The 16136-nt window shown below is 36.9% G+C and overlaps 1 protein-coding gene across 3 annotated transcripts in view; it reads left to right on the forward strand.

The window, feature by feature from the left end:
* Positions 1–16136, forward strand: part of SLC39A11 (solute carrier family 39 member 11) — a 508920-nt gene that overhangs the window by 167458 nt on the left and 325326 nt on the right. The gene's annotated exons all lie outside the window — the stretch shown is intronic.

Here is a 16136-nt window from a genome sequence, read left to right on the forward strand (position 1 = left end):
AGTCATATCCCTCTGTAGCTCAAAGCTAATGGGAAACTTATAAGTATTATCTAAAGTCTAAAAAACAAAATGCAAACTTTTTTCCCTGATAATCGGAACCCAACCTTTCCTCAAGCTACCTTTCTAGTTGTATTTCCTTTTGCCCTTTGATCTCCTCCTGTCCCTTTTACCTCCGTACATACAGGTTATATGCTTACTTCCTAGACCTAGTCCCTCAGCAGCTTTACTTGATGGAAATTCTTCTTTCCAAGGCCCAGCTCAGGTATTAGCTCCCCCATGAAACCTTCCTCTTTGCCAGAGGGAAGAGCAGTTACCTTTGTATCCCTGGTGCTCAGCATAGTACTCTATATATGATAGCTTTTGAATTAATAAGTGTTAAATTGAATTAAGTACACTGTCTGAGGAAGAGATAAGATTGGGAATATTGTTTGGTTCCTTTTAAAATGACTAAGAGATAGATATTCATCCTACTTCTGAGTTAATAATTATTAGATTGCATTGAGTAGGCTGTCTGAGGAAGAGATGGTGTTGAAGTTGGGAAGGGGACCCCAAAAGATTGGGGTATATTGTTGAGGTCTAGCTTTGGGGTACCTAAATGAAATTAGGGTTAAGGTCTAGTGGCAGGTTTGGGGTACAGATTCGGCGCAAGGGGGTCTAGTAGCAGCGCGAGTTCCCAATAAAAGCATTTATTGGCCCAGAGAGCTAGATTGATAAAAGAGGTTTATTATTAGATAAGCAAAGTTAAAGTATAGGCGAAGGTAGAGATAAGGAGGGCACTGGACAGAGGGTCCAGTGGACAGAGGATCCTCACATGGTAGCCATGTTTGGAATCTCTGCCAAGAGGGGTTCCCAGCATGGCCTTTTTATAATAGGAGACTTAGCTCGAGGGGCTTTCGGGTGTAGCCCCAAAGTTGGCTCATATCCGGGTGGGGCTGGGAACATGTCAGATCTTCTATTGGAATTCAAAGGGACCAGGATTTGTGAGTTAAAGGGCAATTTACATTATTAACTAGGAGAGGGTGGGAATCTAGAAAGGAATCTTTCCCGCATCAATATGATCTATATCTTGTGGTATCTCAAAAAAATTTGCAGGCTTGAACCCATTTCCTAGTCAAGGAGCAAAATTTATTATAATTGTAATGCCATTATAAGCATGCTAAGTTCCAAAAGAAATTAGCAAAGTCCTAAGAGAGAGGAGACCTCTTTATCCATCTTTCTATTATTGACATGCTCATTCTATGACCTAGAGGAGTGGTCTCTGGAATTTGGTTATTACTAACCAACAGATTATCCATCTCTTAGTCAACAAGTGGTCTATTCACTATTATCTCAGGAGTTTGATCTGTGGGAGTATCCTGAGGCCTGAAGCTATTTGACTGAAGAGTGGTTTTATTCAGAATCAGAAGGTTTGTTGCTCTTAGATTGGGAGTGTAGGAAGTCCCCACGGCAGACCTCTAAACCAGAAGATTTAGGATTTACTGAGTTATTGTTAAAACAGAAGACCCCCTAAAATAAGGGGACCTCAAATGCTATATTTCATCAAGGGATTGGGAAAGATTGGGAATATTGTTTATTTGGTTCCTTTTAAAATGGCCAGGAGGTTGATATTCATCCTATAAGATTTAGGAAGGCTTTGAGAGATATGTTGGAATCTGCAATTGTACTTAAGCTTGGCAATCAAAAGAAATGCAAAGTGATAAAAGCTCAAAAGCATATAAAGTTGCCAGTGTGGGCTTGAGGTTTTGGGTATGTTTGCTCTTAGTAGATTGGAAATAATAGTTTTTTACTCTTTACAGTTTGCAAAGTATTTACTTCACTGCAGCTCAGTTAGACAGGAAGAGCAAATATTATTATACCTATTTTATAAATGATTCTCAGAAGGATTAGTTGGTTTGCTGAAGGTCACAGAAAATTGGAAAGTGATGCAGTGGATAGAGCACCAGCCCTAAAGTCCTAAAGAACACCCGGGTTCAAATCTGCCTCAGAAACTTACTAACTTTGTGATCCTGACCAAGTCACTTAACTCCCATTGCTTCAAAAAACAAAACAAAACAACAAAAAAAAAACCCCAAACCCCAAACCCCACTACATCAAAGAAACCTAATTGTTGAATTGAGTAACCTTCTTGTAGGAGATTATAAGAATTGAATGCTTCCTAAGGCGGAAGAGCATCAGCATCAACATTTTTATAACTCCTCTTGGCCCTAGTCACACCCAAATAAAGATAAAACCAAAGTTGTATTTAATGCTAGCTATACAGGAACAAGGGGTTCACTCCCCCAGGCGGCCTTGCCTTTGGCTTTCATTCATTGCCCTAGTAAATAACAGCTTCAGTGCTTTTGGATGTTACAGAGTCTCTGTTGGAATGAAGTGAATCTCTTCATATCCTACTCCTAGTTAAGCATTCATCACTTTATAAAAAGAAAGAAAACAACAGGAGGGCAATCAGCTGAAGTCTTCTCATAACGAAACATGCCTTTATTGCAGCAATGACTTCTTAGTTGTCTGCTTAAGGAGATGTGGAATTACAAATAATTAAAACATATAAACAATCCAAGAGCTGAGAATGTATTGCTTGTAGCATTTGGCAGCACCAGCTGGTTTGAGGGTAGTTGGACAATGTCTATGAGGCAGGGAATTGGTGAATTCTCTACATCTGAGCTTTCTCTGTCTAGTTTGAAGATAGTCCTGAGACATCCTGACAGGTTCTCTTTTTGTGTGATCCCCACTGAAGCGGTGGAAGCATTCCTGAGGCACCCTGTGGGGACGCTCCAGGGAGAAGCCTTCAGAGCTGCCAGGCTTGGGGAAAAGTTCACAAAGAGACCTTAGAGCTTGGCTTTCAGAGCAAGGAGGGCAATTGTTTAGCAAAGCCCCTAATTTGGAAGTTAATGGAGGTGCTGCTGCCCTCATTAAACTGCATCATGGAAAGTAATGATAGAATAATGGAGCAACCAATGTTACACAAACTGAAAGATAATAAATGATGAATTTAGTCAGTTCATTACTTGGAAAGAAAGAAATGAAAGAATAAGACATTTTAATCCCCTAGTACAGTTTCTTAATCTGACATCCACAAGAAGTCTGTTGACAGATTTCAGGTCTGTGAATTTTGGATGGGGGAAAAATTACATTTTTATTTCAATATAACCGATCTCCTTTGTCATTCTAAATATTTTATTCTGTGTGTTCAAAAGCATTATTCCTAGAAGGAATCCATAGGCTTCAACAGACTGCCAAAGGAATGACCCTAAAAATCAGAGTGAGCCCCTGCTCTAAAGTCTTATTCTCAGTCAATAGAACGAAGACTTAATAGGGAAGTCATAGACTTTAGTGAGATTCAGTTATGAAAGATATTATTTACTGGTTAAGAAAGCAAATCAATTTTTTTTTTATTTCCATAAGTGGTTGCATTTCTATGAATAGATCAGAAAATACCCATAATTCTAATGTTTTATTTGCAATAGTGTCTTATTTATTCATAAATATTTTTTTCTAAGTTGAAATAGAACAAGAAAAAAATGTACTGCCCTTTTCACTTGAAGCTGATGGAAAAAGTATGGGAATGAGAATCAGAGAATCTGGACTGGAAATCTCAGTTCTGTTGCCTGTTAATAGTTCTCTTGTTCTGTAACCGTGAGCAGTTAATTTCAGAGCTTCAGTTTCTTAAGTTATAAAATAAAAAGAGGAGTTGGAGGGATCACTAAGCTCCCCTCCGCTCTATATCCTATGATTCTATGATCCAAAATCATCATCAGATTGTAATGCCAGTGAAACTGAGGCAAGACAGAGAGTAGAGAGTTTTTAATAATTTATTTGAAAGGGAGAGATTTACTGGAACCAAATGGATCCATGGTTTTGTTCCAGGGCTGAATGAGACTATCATCTCTAAGAATCCAGCATCCAGCAGCAAATGTGAGTTCTCAATGACATATTTATACAAGTAGCTAAACAAAGGCAGAGGGGGGTGGAGTCCAAACTCTGGTGAGCAGGAATCTCTAGGCAGGAATCATTAATCTGGTTCCGACAGGTTGGGGGTGGGGGGTAGGACCATAAATTCTAACAAACTGGGAGGTAAGAAAGTGTCTGGTTAGAGACAGAAAGTCTGGACTCCCCCCTTTTTGAGTTTACATTGACAATTTATAACCTCTGAGTTATACCAGTCTTAATGAATTGGAGGAGGGGTTTCCAACTAAGGGGACTGAGGCAGAACAATTAAAGAAACCGAGGCAGGACCAATTAAGGAAACAGGCAGAACAATTTAGGGAAACTGAGTTAGGACAATAAAAGAGAACTGTGCCACAACAAGATCACGGTCTTTTTGGAGTTACTTGAGAAATGAAGATAGATTGTACTGAGCCATCTATAACTTAGTTCCTTATTCTCGATTTCTGTATTCATTTTCATTATTTGGAGCAAAAGTGTTGAGTATGAGGTCCCTAGTGCAGCCAGAGCAGATTAAAATGTAATTAAGAAATACATAACAAAATAAATAAATAAATAAACATATATAGAGGAAATATTAATATTTAGTTTTCTAAGTCAATATGTAGTCCACAGGGATCCTTATGTATGATTGTATGACATATGATATATATGTACAATGCCTTCATTTCTATTTGATTGACACCAGTAGTTTGGAGTTTTGCCTTTGGTTCTGGTATAGAATAAAACTCATTCAGGTGAGTTATAGGACCCATGATCCTCGCCTTATTAGTACTAAACAGTGAGATTAGTAGTTATAACAAAGGTTAACGCTGAGAAGAGGTTATCTTCACAGTGGGCAAAAGTCCTGGCAGGCAGCCTTGGCAAGCAGAGAGCTTCCTTGGCAAAGCAAATTCCTGTTTTGGACTTCTGCAAAGATTTGGAAGTTCAGAGTTGTCTTTTATTATCAGTCTGCATTTTCGGCTTGCATTTAAAATTGAATGAGATTCCTTCAATGTTGTCAATGCCCCAGGCCTAGATTTCCAGTTGTAAAGAGAGTACTTATTTTAGTATTTCAAGCCACTCAATAGGAATATCAGGTCAAGATCTCCAACTGAATAAGACCACTTAACTTGGGGAGGATGTTGTCTGGGAAGGTATGCTTTTTTTAGGGGAGAGCCTGAGACCCTAAATTGTCCTTCTTTTACAGATTAAAGGGGACTCGGTTTCAGGATTCACCCCCATCAGTTACAGATGGGGTAGAAAGGTAATCTTCATTCAAGTGTTTCAACAGGGTAGAATCACACATTTTTTGAAGTAGAGCCTCTAACTAATGTAAAAATTCTTCTGCATCGCCATTGTGTGCTTCTTTGTGTGGAGTTTTTACTCTCTTGAGAGATCTCATGAGAAATGCAAAGGTCACTGCCATAATCTTCATTTATAATACTATTCTTAGTATGTGTACAAAGAAGATCCCTGCCTTTTGGATGATTCTACCATATAATTAATTTCTTCTGGTACTTTAGGAACCTAACAGCACGATGAATATATATACTGCATTGAGGTTTTGGTGTAAGTTTCCTAAATCTGTTAAGTGTTCCCTTCTTTAGATATTCTGTCAAGTCAGCAAATCTTATTTTATAGCAGGCACTGTGCTAAATAAATAAGACAAAGAAAGACAAAGATAGTACTGCCCCCTGCCCTCCAGCTGCTTGCAGTAATGGGGGACACAACATGGCAAACAACCATGTCCATATAAGATATAAACAGTGTAAATTGGAGGTGATTTCAGAGGGAAGGCACAAGCAATGGGACTGTATGGTGTTTTTTTTCTTTATAATATAATCGTTCTCTCTAGGAGAAAGCAGGTTTCTTGGGGAGGTTTTCTGGGGGCAGCCTTAGTTTCAGTTAATAAGTAATAATCATCCCAAATGCAGTCAGCTGGTAAAAATGCAAGTGTTTATTTTCTCCTTCCAAAACAGCCCAGTTAGTTGAGAGGCCTAAGTCTCTGCTTGGTTCTAAAAGAGCTCTTGCAGCTTTGTCCTTTGCTTCTGCCTCTGCTTTCTTCAGCCTCCAGCCAACACCAAGTTGAATCTGTCTTGCCTCTGAGAGAGGGCTTCTGGCTCTCAGTCTCCCAGAATGCTCTGTGTCTGCACCAGCGTGCTCCTCTCCAATCTAATTCAGCTGAACTCTCCCTAACCCGAAGCTAAGAGCCTCTTTATATATGATTTCCCAAAGATTGACTCCTCTTTCTGGAGGCACACCTAAGAGAGGTGTGAATTCACAGAGTTACAGTTAATTTGGGAATCTCCCATACTTGTGAACTCCAATGAGTAAAGGTGTGAACACAAGCATTGTATCAATTAGTTTTACTTAGTACCTTGTTTCAGGTTCTGGCCCTTGTAAGATCAGATCAATAATCTATCAACTCTAATGAGTTAGCAGTTCGTAAAGATTCCAACAGGATTGGAAAAAGCTTCTTGTAGAAAGTGAGATTTTCACTATTGATCAGAGAAATGCAAATTAAGACAACTCTGAGATACCACTACACACCTGTCAGATTGGCTAAGATGACAGGAAAAAATAATGATGAATGTTGGAGGGGATGCGGGAAAATGGGGACACTGATGCATTGTTGGTGGAGTTGTGAATGAATCCAACCATTCTGGAGAGCAATCTGGAATTATGCCCAAAAAGTTATCAAACTGTGCATATCCTTTGATCCAGCAGTGTTTCTATTGGGCTTATACCCCAAAGAGATACTAAAAAAGGGAAAGGGACCTGTATGTGCCAAAATGTTTGTAGCAGCCCTGTTTGTAGTGGCTAGAAAATGGAAAATGAATGGATGCCCATCAATTGGAGAATGGCCGGGTAAATTGTGGTATATGAATGTTATGGAATATTATTGCTCTGTAAGGAATGACCAGCAGGATGAATACAGAGAGGCTTGGAGAGACCTACATGGACTGATGCTAAGTGAGATGAGCAGAACCAGGAGATCATTATACACTTTGACAACGATATTGTATGAGGATGTATTCTGATGGAAGTGGATTTCTATGACAAAGAGACCTAACTGAGTTTCAATGGATAAATGATGGACAGAAACAGCTACACCCAAAGAAGGAACACTGGGAGACGAATGTGAACTATTTGCATTTTTGATTTTCTTCCCGAGTTATTTTTACCTTCTGAATCCAATTCTCCCTGTGCAACAGGAGAACTGTTCGGTTCTGCAAATATGTATTGTATCTAGGATATACTGCAACATATTTAACATATATAGGACTGCTTGCCATCTTGGGGGAGGGGGTGGAGGGAGGGAGGGGAAAAAACGAAACATAAGCAAGTGCAAGGGATAATGTTGTAAAAAAAATTACCCTGGCATGGATTCTGTCAATACAAAGTTATTATTAAATAAATTAAAATTAAAATTAAAAAAAAAAAAGAAAGTGAGATTTTGCTTGAAGTATGCTAGGAAGATCAGGAGGTGGATTCCCTGGATTTATTATTTTACAGCTATGTAAAGAATAGATGGGAAAGGAGAGGGGGAAATTCTGCAAGCCAGGAAACATATTAGATAACTTTTATTGTAGTCCAAGGAAGAAATAATAAGATTTGGAACTAAGATATTGGTCAAATGAATGTGGAAAAGGGAGCAGATTTGACATATGTTGTGGTAGAACCAGAAAAACAAAAATTCATTGATCACTGAGGATTAGAAAGATGGGAGACACAAAGATGAATGCTGTTGTGATTGGGAGGAAGAATAGTATTAGGTGGAATGATGAATACAGGTTTTGGACATGTGGAGTTTAAAGACTTGTGAGACATTATAGACACTTACAGGATCTGAAGCTCATAGGAGATATTGTTTTTTAAAAATAATCTTCAAAGAGATGAGGAAAGAACCATGGCATGGGGAAAAGGGAGCAGATTTGACATATGTTGTGGTAGAACCAGAAAAACAAAAATTCATTGATCATTGAGGATTAGAAAGATGGGAGACACAAAGATGAATGCTGTTGTGATTGGGAGGAAGAATAGTATTAGGTGGAATGATGAATAAAAGTTTTGGACATGTTGAGTTTAAAGACTTGTGAGACATTATAGACACTTACAGGATCTGAAGCTCATAGGAGATATTGTTTTTTAAAAATAATCTTCAAAGAGATGAGGAAAGAACCATGGCATACTACAGAGACTGGGGGGATGGAGGAAGGAGATGGATGACATATCAACAAAGGATAATAAAAAAGAGAAAAGTAGAAGGAAATGTGGAAAAATGAAATAGCTTGGAATCTGGGAAGGAGAGAGTACTTAGGGGGTAGAAGTGACAGATTCAAAGATGTCAGGTAAAATCAGGACAGATGACCTGAACTTAATATTTAAAATATTGTTATTTCCATATTCTTCTATGTCTGATGCAAAGTCAGTAAGCAGAACCAGGAAAGTTATCTACACTGGCCACAAATCAATCACACCATAAACTTTTATTAAGCTCCTGCTATGTGCTAGGCATTATGCCAACCACTGGGGATGCAGAAGACAAATCTCTGCCCTCCATGAACTTACTGTGTGATGGGGAAGACAACATGCAAATAAATTATACAGAGGAAGCTCTCTACAGGATAAAGAAGAAGTAATTGACAGAGAGAAAGCACCAGAATTAAGAAGAAGGGTTGGGAAAAGCTTCCAATAAAAAAAAAAAAAAGATTTTGGTTAGGTCTTAAAGGTAGATTGATAAGCAGTACAGAGAGCATTTCAGGAATGGGGGAAAGAAAAAATACTCAGAGCTTAAAGATGGAGTTTCTTGTTTGGTGTAATGGCCAAGGAAGTCTATGTTACTGGATTGTGGGATATATTGGGTAATTAGATTTAAGATTTTGGGGGGAGGGCTAAAATTGTGAAAGGCTTTGAATGCTCCAAAGAGTGTTTTTTATTGGATTCTGGTGGCAATGGAGAGGAGTTAAATGAGTAGAACGAAACATCGTCAGACCTTCTCTTTAGGACAATCATTTTAATGGCTGAGTGGAATATGGATTGGAGTAGGGTGTGGTGATTTTCTTCTTTTAAAATAATAAAACAGTTCTCTCTGGGAGCAGGTTTCTTGGGGAGGTTTTCTGGAGGCAGCCTTAGTTTCAGTTGAAAGTAATAATTACCCAAACACAGCCAGGTGTTAAAAGTTCAGGTCTTTTATTGCTTTCTCCAAAATAGCCTGGTTAGCTTAGAGGCCTATCTCTCTGCTTGGTTCCAAGAGCTCTTGCAGCTTTGTCCTTTGCCTCTGCTTTCAGCCTCCAGCCAGCACCAAGATGAATCTGTCTTGCCTCTGAGAGAGGGCTTCTGGCTCTCAATCTCCCAGAGTGCTCTGTGTCTGTCCCAGAGTGCTCCTCTCCAATCTAATTCAGCTGAACTCCCAACTGAATCTGCTTCTTATATATCATTTCCCAAAGGTTTACCCCTCCCCTCTGAGGGAGGGATTAAGGGAAGTGTGAATTCGGATATCTCATACTAAACCCTGAAATCTCTCAAACATGTGAACTCCAATGAGTACAGGTGTGAACACAAGCATTGTTTCTCAGTTCCACTTAGTATCTTGTTTCTTCTCTCCCATAATATCTCCTCATAAGATCAGATCAATCATACTGAACCATGCTAAGTTAGATAATTATTGTCTCTATCAATTCTAACGACTTAACAGTTTGTAAAGATTCCAACAGTTGGGAGAAACTTAAATTCAAAATCCTTCACAATAACAACACAATAATCCAAATTTGAATTATGATGACCAAGCTTAGTCCCAGAGAATAATTATCATACAATGTTGTTCAGTTGTTTTTAGTAGAGAGGGAGAACTCTTATGTTTTGTGGACAAGGAGGTTAAACTGTAGAAAGGGAGACAGTGAAAATGAAGAGAGAAGGAATGTTTGGTGTGGCAGGCCCTTAGAGGAAATAGGAGGGGACTGGATCAAGAGGCACAAATAGGGAGGATGACCTCAGAAAGGAGAAGAGATTCTTCCTCCTCAAAGACTTTCTCCAGGAGAAAAGGGAGAAGACAGAGAATAAAGTCAGTGATGGAACCAGGACTGAAATCATTATCTAACTTTAAAATTTATAATCCATTTAAAGTCAACTTTAGTTCAGTTACATTTTAAAATACATGACTTCAATCACTGTGTTAGATTTCCTTTTTTTGCAAGCATGATTATTATTACCAGTGAATTTTCCTGTATTGAAATAATGGGAATCAGTAGAAAAAGAAAAAAAGCATTTCCTGAAATATACCTCGCTTTTCCATAATTGAATAACTACTTTCAATTTCTCTTATAGACACATAAAATTATAAGGAACTCTCTATTATTTATACAAATATATACATGAAATTCAAAGTTTACAAACAGCTCATTTTTACAAAGAGAATCAATGTCCTTCCCAAATAAAGCTTATATTACCCAAGAGCTAAAATCAATACAGTCTCATTAAGAATTTACCACCTCTTTCCATTATCATTATCTAAATGAAGAGAGGAAAATAAGTCAGAGAAGCAGTAGATGTAGGAGGAAAGCATGACCAAATGAAGATTTCTTATAGATATGGGGAAATTTCACATGGTTTTTAGACAAAAGGATAAAATCAGCAGAAATGGAGAAATTGAAAGTTGAGAGAAAGGGAATGATTGATGGGACAGTCTCTTCAAGAAGAAAACAAGGGACTAGATCAAAGATACAACTAGAATTGATAACAAGGAAAAGGGATGCCTTTTTCTTAAAGACTGGCCAACAAGGCCAACAAGGAGGGAGAGAAGATATAGGAGGTAACAAGTCAGTTACAGAATCAAAAATGATCCAGATTTTAAGATCTAAAATCTATTTAAATTTTTTTTGCATCAATATTCATTAGGGAAATTGCTCTATACTTTTCTTTCTCTATTTTCACCCTGCCTGGTACCAGATAGCAGAAAGTCATCTCCAGGATAGTACACTATGACCTTGTAGGATTATATCAGGAATGTGGGGCTGCTTCAACATTAGGAAAACTATTAGCATAATTCACTATGTCAATAACCAAAACCAAAAATCAATAGATGCAGAAAAAGCATTTGATAAAATCCAATACCCATTCCTGTTAGAAACACTAAAGAGTACAGGAATAAATGGAGTTTTCCTTAAAATGATTATTAGCATCTATTTAAAATCTTTAGCAAACATAATATGCAATGAGGACAGACTAGAACCATTCCCAATAAGATCAGGAATGAAACAAGGTTGACCACTATCACTATTACTATTCAGTGTTCTATTAGAAATGTTAGTTTTGGCAATAAGAGAAGAAAAAGAGATTAAAGGATGTAGAATAGGTAATGAGGAAACCAAATTATCACTCTTTGCAGATGATATGATGATATACTTAAGAGAACCCTAAAGAATCAACTAAAAAACTACTAGAAACAATTTACAACTTTTTTTTTAATATTTTATTTTATTTTATTTTGTTTAATAATAACTTTATATTGACAGATTCCATGCCAGGGTAATTTTTTTACAACATTATCCCTTGCACTCATTTCTGTTCTGATTTTTCCCCTCCCTCCCTCCACCTCCTCCCCTAGATGGCAAGCAGTCCTATATATGTTAAATATGTTACAGTATATCCTAGATACAATATATGTTTGCAGAACTGAACAGTTCTCTTATTGCACAGGGAGAATTGGATTCAGAAGGTAAAAATAACCCGGGAAGAAAAACAAAAATACAGATAGTTCACATTCGTTTCCCAGTGTTCTTTCTTTGGGTGTAGCTGCTTCTGTCCATCATTTATCAATTGAAACTGAGTTAGGTCTCTTTGTCAAAGAAATCCACTTCCATCAGAATACATCCTCATACAATATTGTTGTCGAAGTGTATAATGATCTCCTGGTTCTGCTTATTTCACTTAGCATCAATTCATGTAAGTCTCGCCAGTCCTCTCTGTATTCATCCTGCTGGTCATTTCTTACAGAACAATAATATTCCATAACATTCATATACCACAATTTACCCGGCCATTCTCCAATTGATGGGCATCCATTCATTTTCCAGTTTCTAACCACTACAAACAGGGCTGTCACAAACATTTTGGCACATACAGGTCCCTTTCCCTTCTTTAGTATTTCTTTGGGGTATAAGCCCAATAGAAACACTGCTGGATCAAAGGATATGCACAGTTTGATAACTTTTTGGGCATAGTTCCAGATTGCTCTCCAGAATGGTTGGATTCGTTCACAACTCCACCAACAATGCATCAGTGTCCCAGTTTTCCCGCATCCCCTCCAACATTCATCATTATCTTTTCCTGTCATCTTAGCCAATCTGACAGGTGTGTAGTGATATCTCAGAGTTGTCTTAATTTGCATTTCTCTGATCAATAATGATTTGGAACACTCTTTAATATGAGTGGTAATAGTTTCAACTTCATCATCTGAAAATTGTCTGTTCATATCCTTTGACCATTTATCAACAATTTACAACTTTAGCCCAATTGCAGGATACAAAATAAATCCACATAAATCATCAGTACTTTTATATATTACCAACAAGATCCAACAGCAAGAGATATAAAAAGAAATTCCATTTAAAATAACTGTCTATAATATAAAATATTTGGGAGTCTACTTGGGAGACTAAGCAAAGTCAGGAACTATATGAACACAACTACAAAACATTTGCCACACAAATAAAGTCAGATCTAATGAATTGGAAAAATATCATGCTCATGGATAGGCAAAGTAAATATAATAAAAATGACAATACTACCTAAATTAATCTACTTATTCAGTGCCATATCAATTAAACTCCCAAGAAATTATTTTACAGATCTAGAAAAAATATTAACAAAGTTCATCTAGAAGAACAAAAGGTCAACAATTTCAAGGGAATTAATGAAACAAAATACCAAGGAAGGTGGTCTAATTGTGCCAGATCTAAAACTATCTTATAAAGCAGCAGTCATCAAAACCATTTGGTACTGGCTCAGAAACAAGGGTAGTGGAATAGGTTAGGTCCACAGGACAAAATAGTCAATGACTATAGTAATCTAGTATTAACAAACCCAAAGACCCCAGCTTTTGGGATAAAAATTCACTATTTGAGAAAAACTGCTGGGAAAATTGGAAACTATTATGGCAGAAACTAACATTAACCCACACTTAATACCTCATACCAAGATAAGGTCAAAATGGGTTCATGATTTAGACATAAAGAATAATATTGTAAGCAAATTAGAAGAACAAAGGATAGTTTACCTCTCAGATCTGTGGAGAAGGAAGGCATTTATGGCCAAAAAAGAAATGGAATTCATTATCGAACAAAAAATAGATGATTTTGATTATATTAAGTTAAAAAGTTTTTGTGCAAACAAAAATAATGCGACAACATTAGAAAGGAAGCAATAAACTGGAAAAACATTTTTACATTCAAAGGTCTGATAAAGGTCTCATTTCTAAAATATATAGCGAATCGAATCAAATTTATAAGAATTAAAATAATTCTCCAATTGATAAATGGTCAAAGAATATGAACAGACAATTTTCAGATGAAGAATTGAAAATCATTTCTAGTCATATGAAAAGGTGCTCTAAATCACTACTGATCAGAAAACTCTGAGATACCACTACATACCTCTCAGACTGGCTAAAATGATAAGAAAAGATAATGAGGAATGTTAAAGGGGATGTGGGAAAACTGGGTCACTGATACATTGTTGGTGGAACTGTGAATGGATCCAGCCATTCTGGACAGCAATTTGGAACTATGCTCAAAAAGTTATCAAACTGTGCATCCCCTTTGATTCAGCAATAACACTGCTTAGTGTTACTCCTGGGCTTATATCCCAAAGATCCCAAAGAGATCTTAAAGAAGGGAAAGGGACTTGTATGTGCAAGAATGTTTGTGGCAGCCTTCTTTGGAGTGGCCAGAAACTGGAAACTGAGGGGATGCCCATCAATTGGAGAATGGCTGAGTAAATTGTGGTATATGAATGTTATGAAATATTATTGCTCTATAAGAAATGATCAGCAAGATGACTTTAGAGAGGCCTGGGGAGATTTATATGAACTGATGCTGAGTGAAATGAGCAGAACCAAGAAATCATTATACATGGCAGCAACAAGATTATACCATAATCAATTCTAATGGATGTGGCTCTTTTCAACAATGAGATGATCCATGCCAATTCTGATGATCTTGTAATGAAGAGAGCCATGTATACCCAGAGAGAGAACTGTGGGAACTGAGTATGAATCACAACATAGCACTTTCACTCTTTTTTTGTTATTTGCTTGCATTTTATTTTTTCTCATTTTTTCCCCTTTTGATTTGATTTTTCTTGTACAGCAAGATAATTGTATAAATATGTATGCATATGTTTAATTTAACATATTTTTTTTCCATGTTTAATATATTTTGAATTATTTGCCATCTTGGAGAAGGGATTGAGGAAAAGGGATGGTGGAATACAAGGTTTTGTGAGGTTGATGTTGAAAAATTATACATGCATATGTTTTGAAAATAAAAAACTTTGATAAAAAAATCTATTTTAAAATTGCTTTGGTTTAGATTGATTTCTAAAATACATGACTTCAGTTACTGAGTTTTCCTATTTTTCCAGCATAATTATTCTTCTTAGGTGAATTTTCTTACATCAAAATAGTGGGCATTTGCAAAAAGATTTTTTTCTTTTTTATTAGCTTTATTTTTAAAAATTTATTTTAATGTTTAAAAATTATAATAGTCTTTTATTTTTCAAAATACATTCAAAGATAGTTTTCAGCGTTCACCCTTGCAAAATCTTGTGTTCCAAATTTTTCTCCCTCTCTTCTTCCTCCCTCATACAGTAAGCAATCCAATATAGGTTAAACACGTGCAATTCTTCCAAACATATTTCTGCATTTATCAAGTTGCAGAAGAAAAATCTGATCAAAAAGAGGAAAAAATGAGAAAGAAAATAACCAAGCAAACAAACACTATCACCACCACCACCAAGAAAAGGTGAAAATACTGTGCTTTGATCTACACTCAGTCTCCATAATTCTCTCTCTGGATGATGATGGCGCTTTCTATAACAAGTCTGTTGGAATTGTCTTGAGTCACCTCATTATTGAAAAGAGTCTCCATCACAATTGATCATCACATAATCTTGTTGCTGCTATGTACCATGTTCAAAAAGAAAATTTCCTAATGAGAGTGCTTCTCCTGAGCTAGGAAAACATTTCTGTCAACAAATCTGGCAAAAGTGTTTAAAAATGAAGATATATACATTTAAGCTTCCTCATAGTCCCATCCTCCAAACACAGCTTTCTACTACACATGAATAGCTTATCATTCCCCTTACGTACACACAGAATTATAGGGAACTCTATTATTTTATGGAAAAAAATATACTTGCAATTCAGAGATAATCTAAACAGCTCACTTCTCTAATCTCCATATCCTTCCCAAATAACATAGTTTGTTGGGAATTTACCTTCCCACTGTGGCCACCCAAATGAAAAAAGGATAAAAAGACAGAGAAGCAGGTGGCTTTCCAGGAATCAAAGTGCCTAAGTGTCGGTAATTAATCCCACAGTATTGCAGATATCTCACAGGGGAAGAGATTAAACATTTATTAGATGCCCATCATATTTCAGACATCAGGTTAAGGACTTTACAATTTTTTTTTTTAATTTGATCCTCCCAAATAGCCCTGGGAGGTGGGTGCTATTATTGTCTCCATACAGTTGAGGAAACTGAGGCAGACAGTGGCTAAGTGATGACTACACAAGATACCCCAGCTAGTCTGAGGGTAGATTTCAACTCAGATATTCCTAACTCCAGTCCCAGTTCTCTGTGCCCTATGGTACCACTTAGAATCCATATGGCATCTAGCACCAATATCTCTCATGGGTTGATGTTTCCTAAATATTATTGTGATGCTTGGCCAAAAAGCAAGAGCTTTGCCTCTGGACTTAGGCTGATGGTCTTCACCAATACCTATTTTTCAAGTTCAAGATAATTTTCCAGATCTGATCTTGTAAGTCTCCTACTCAGTCTACTCAGTGACTCTCTAATGCCTGATGGATAAAAATATAAACTCCTCTGAATAACTTTTCAAACCCTCCATAACTTACTTGTGCCCAATTCCTCTTCCAAGCCTTATTGGACAGTATTCCTCTCCCATAATCTGGAAACCAGTCATTTTGA

The sequence above is a fragment of the Antechinus flavipes genome, chromosome 4 (genome assembly GCF_016432865.1).
Source record: "Antechinus flavipes isolate AdamAnt ecotype Samford, QLD, Australia chromosome 4, AdamAnt_v2, whole genome shotgun sequence".
NCBI classification, from domain to species: Eukaryota; Metazoa; Chordata; class Mammalia; order Dasyuromorphia; family Dasyuridae; genus Antechinus; species Antechinus flavipes.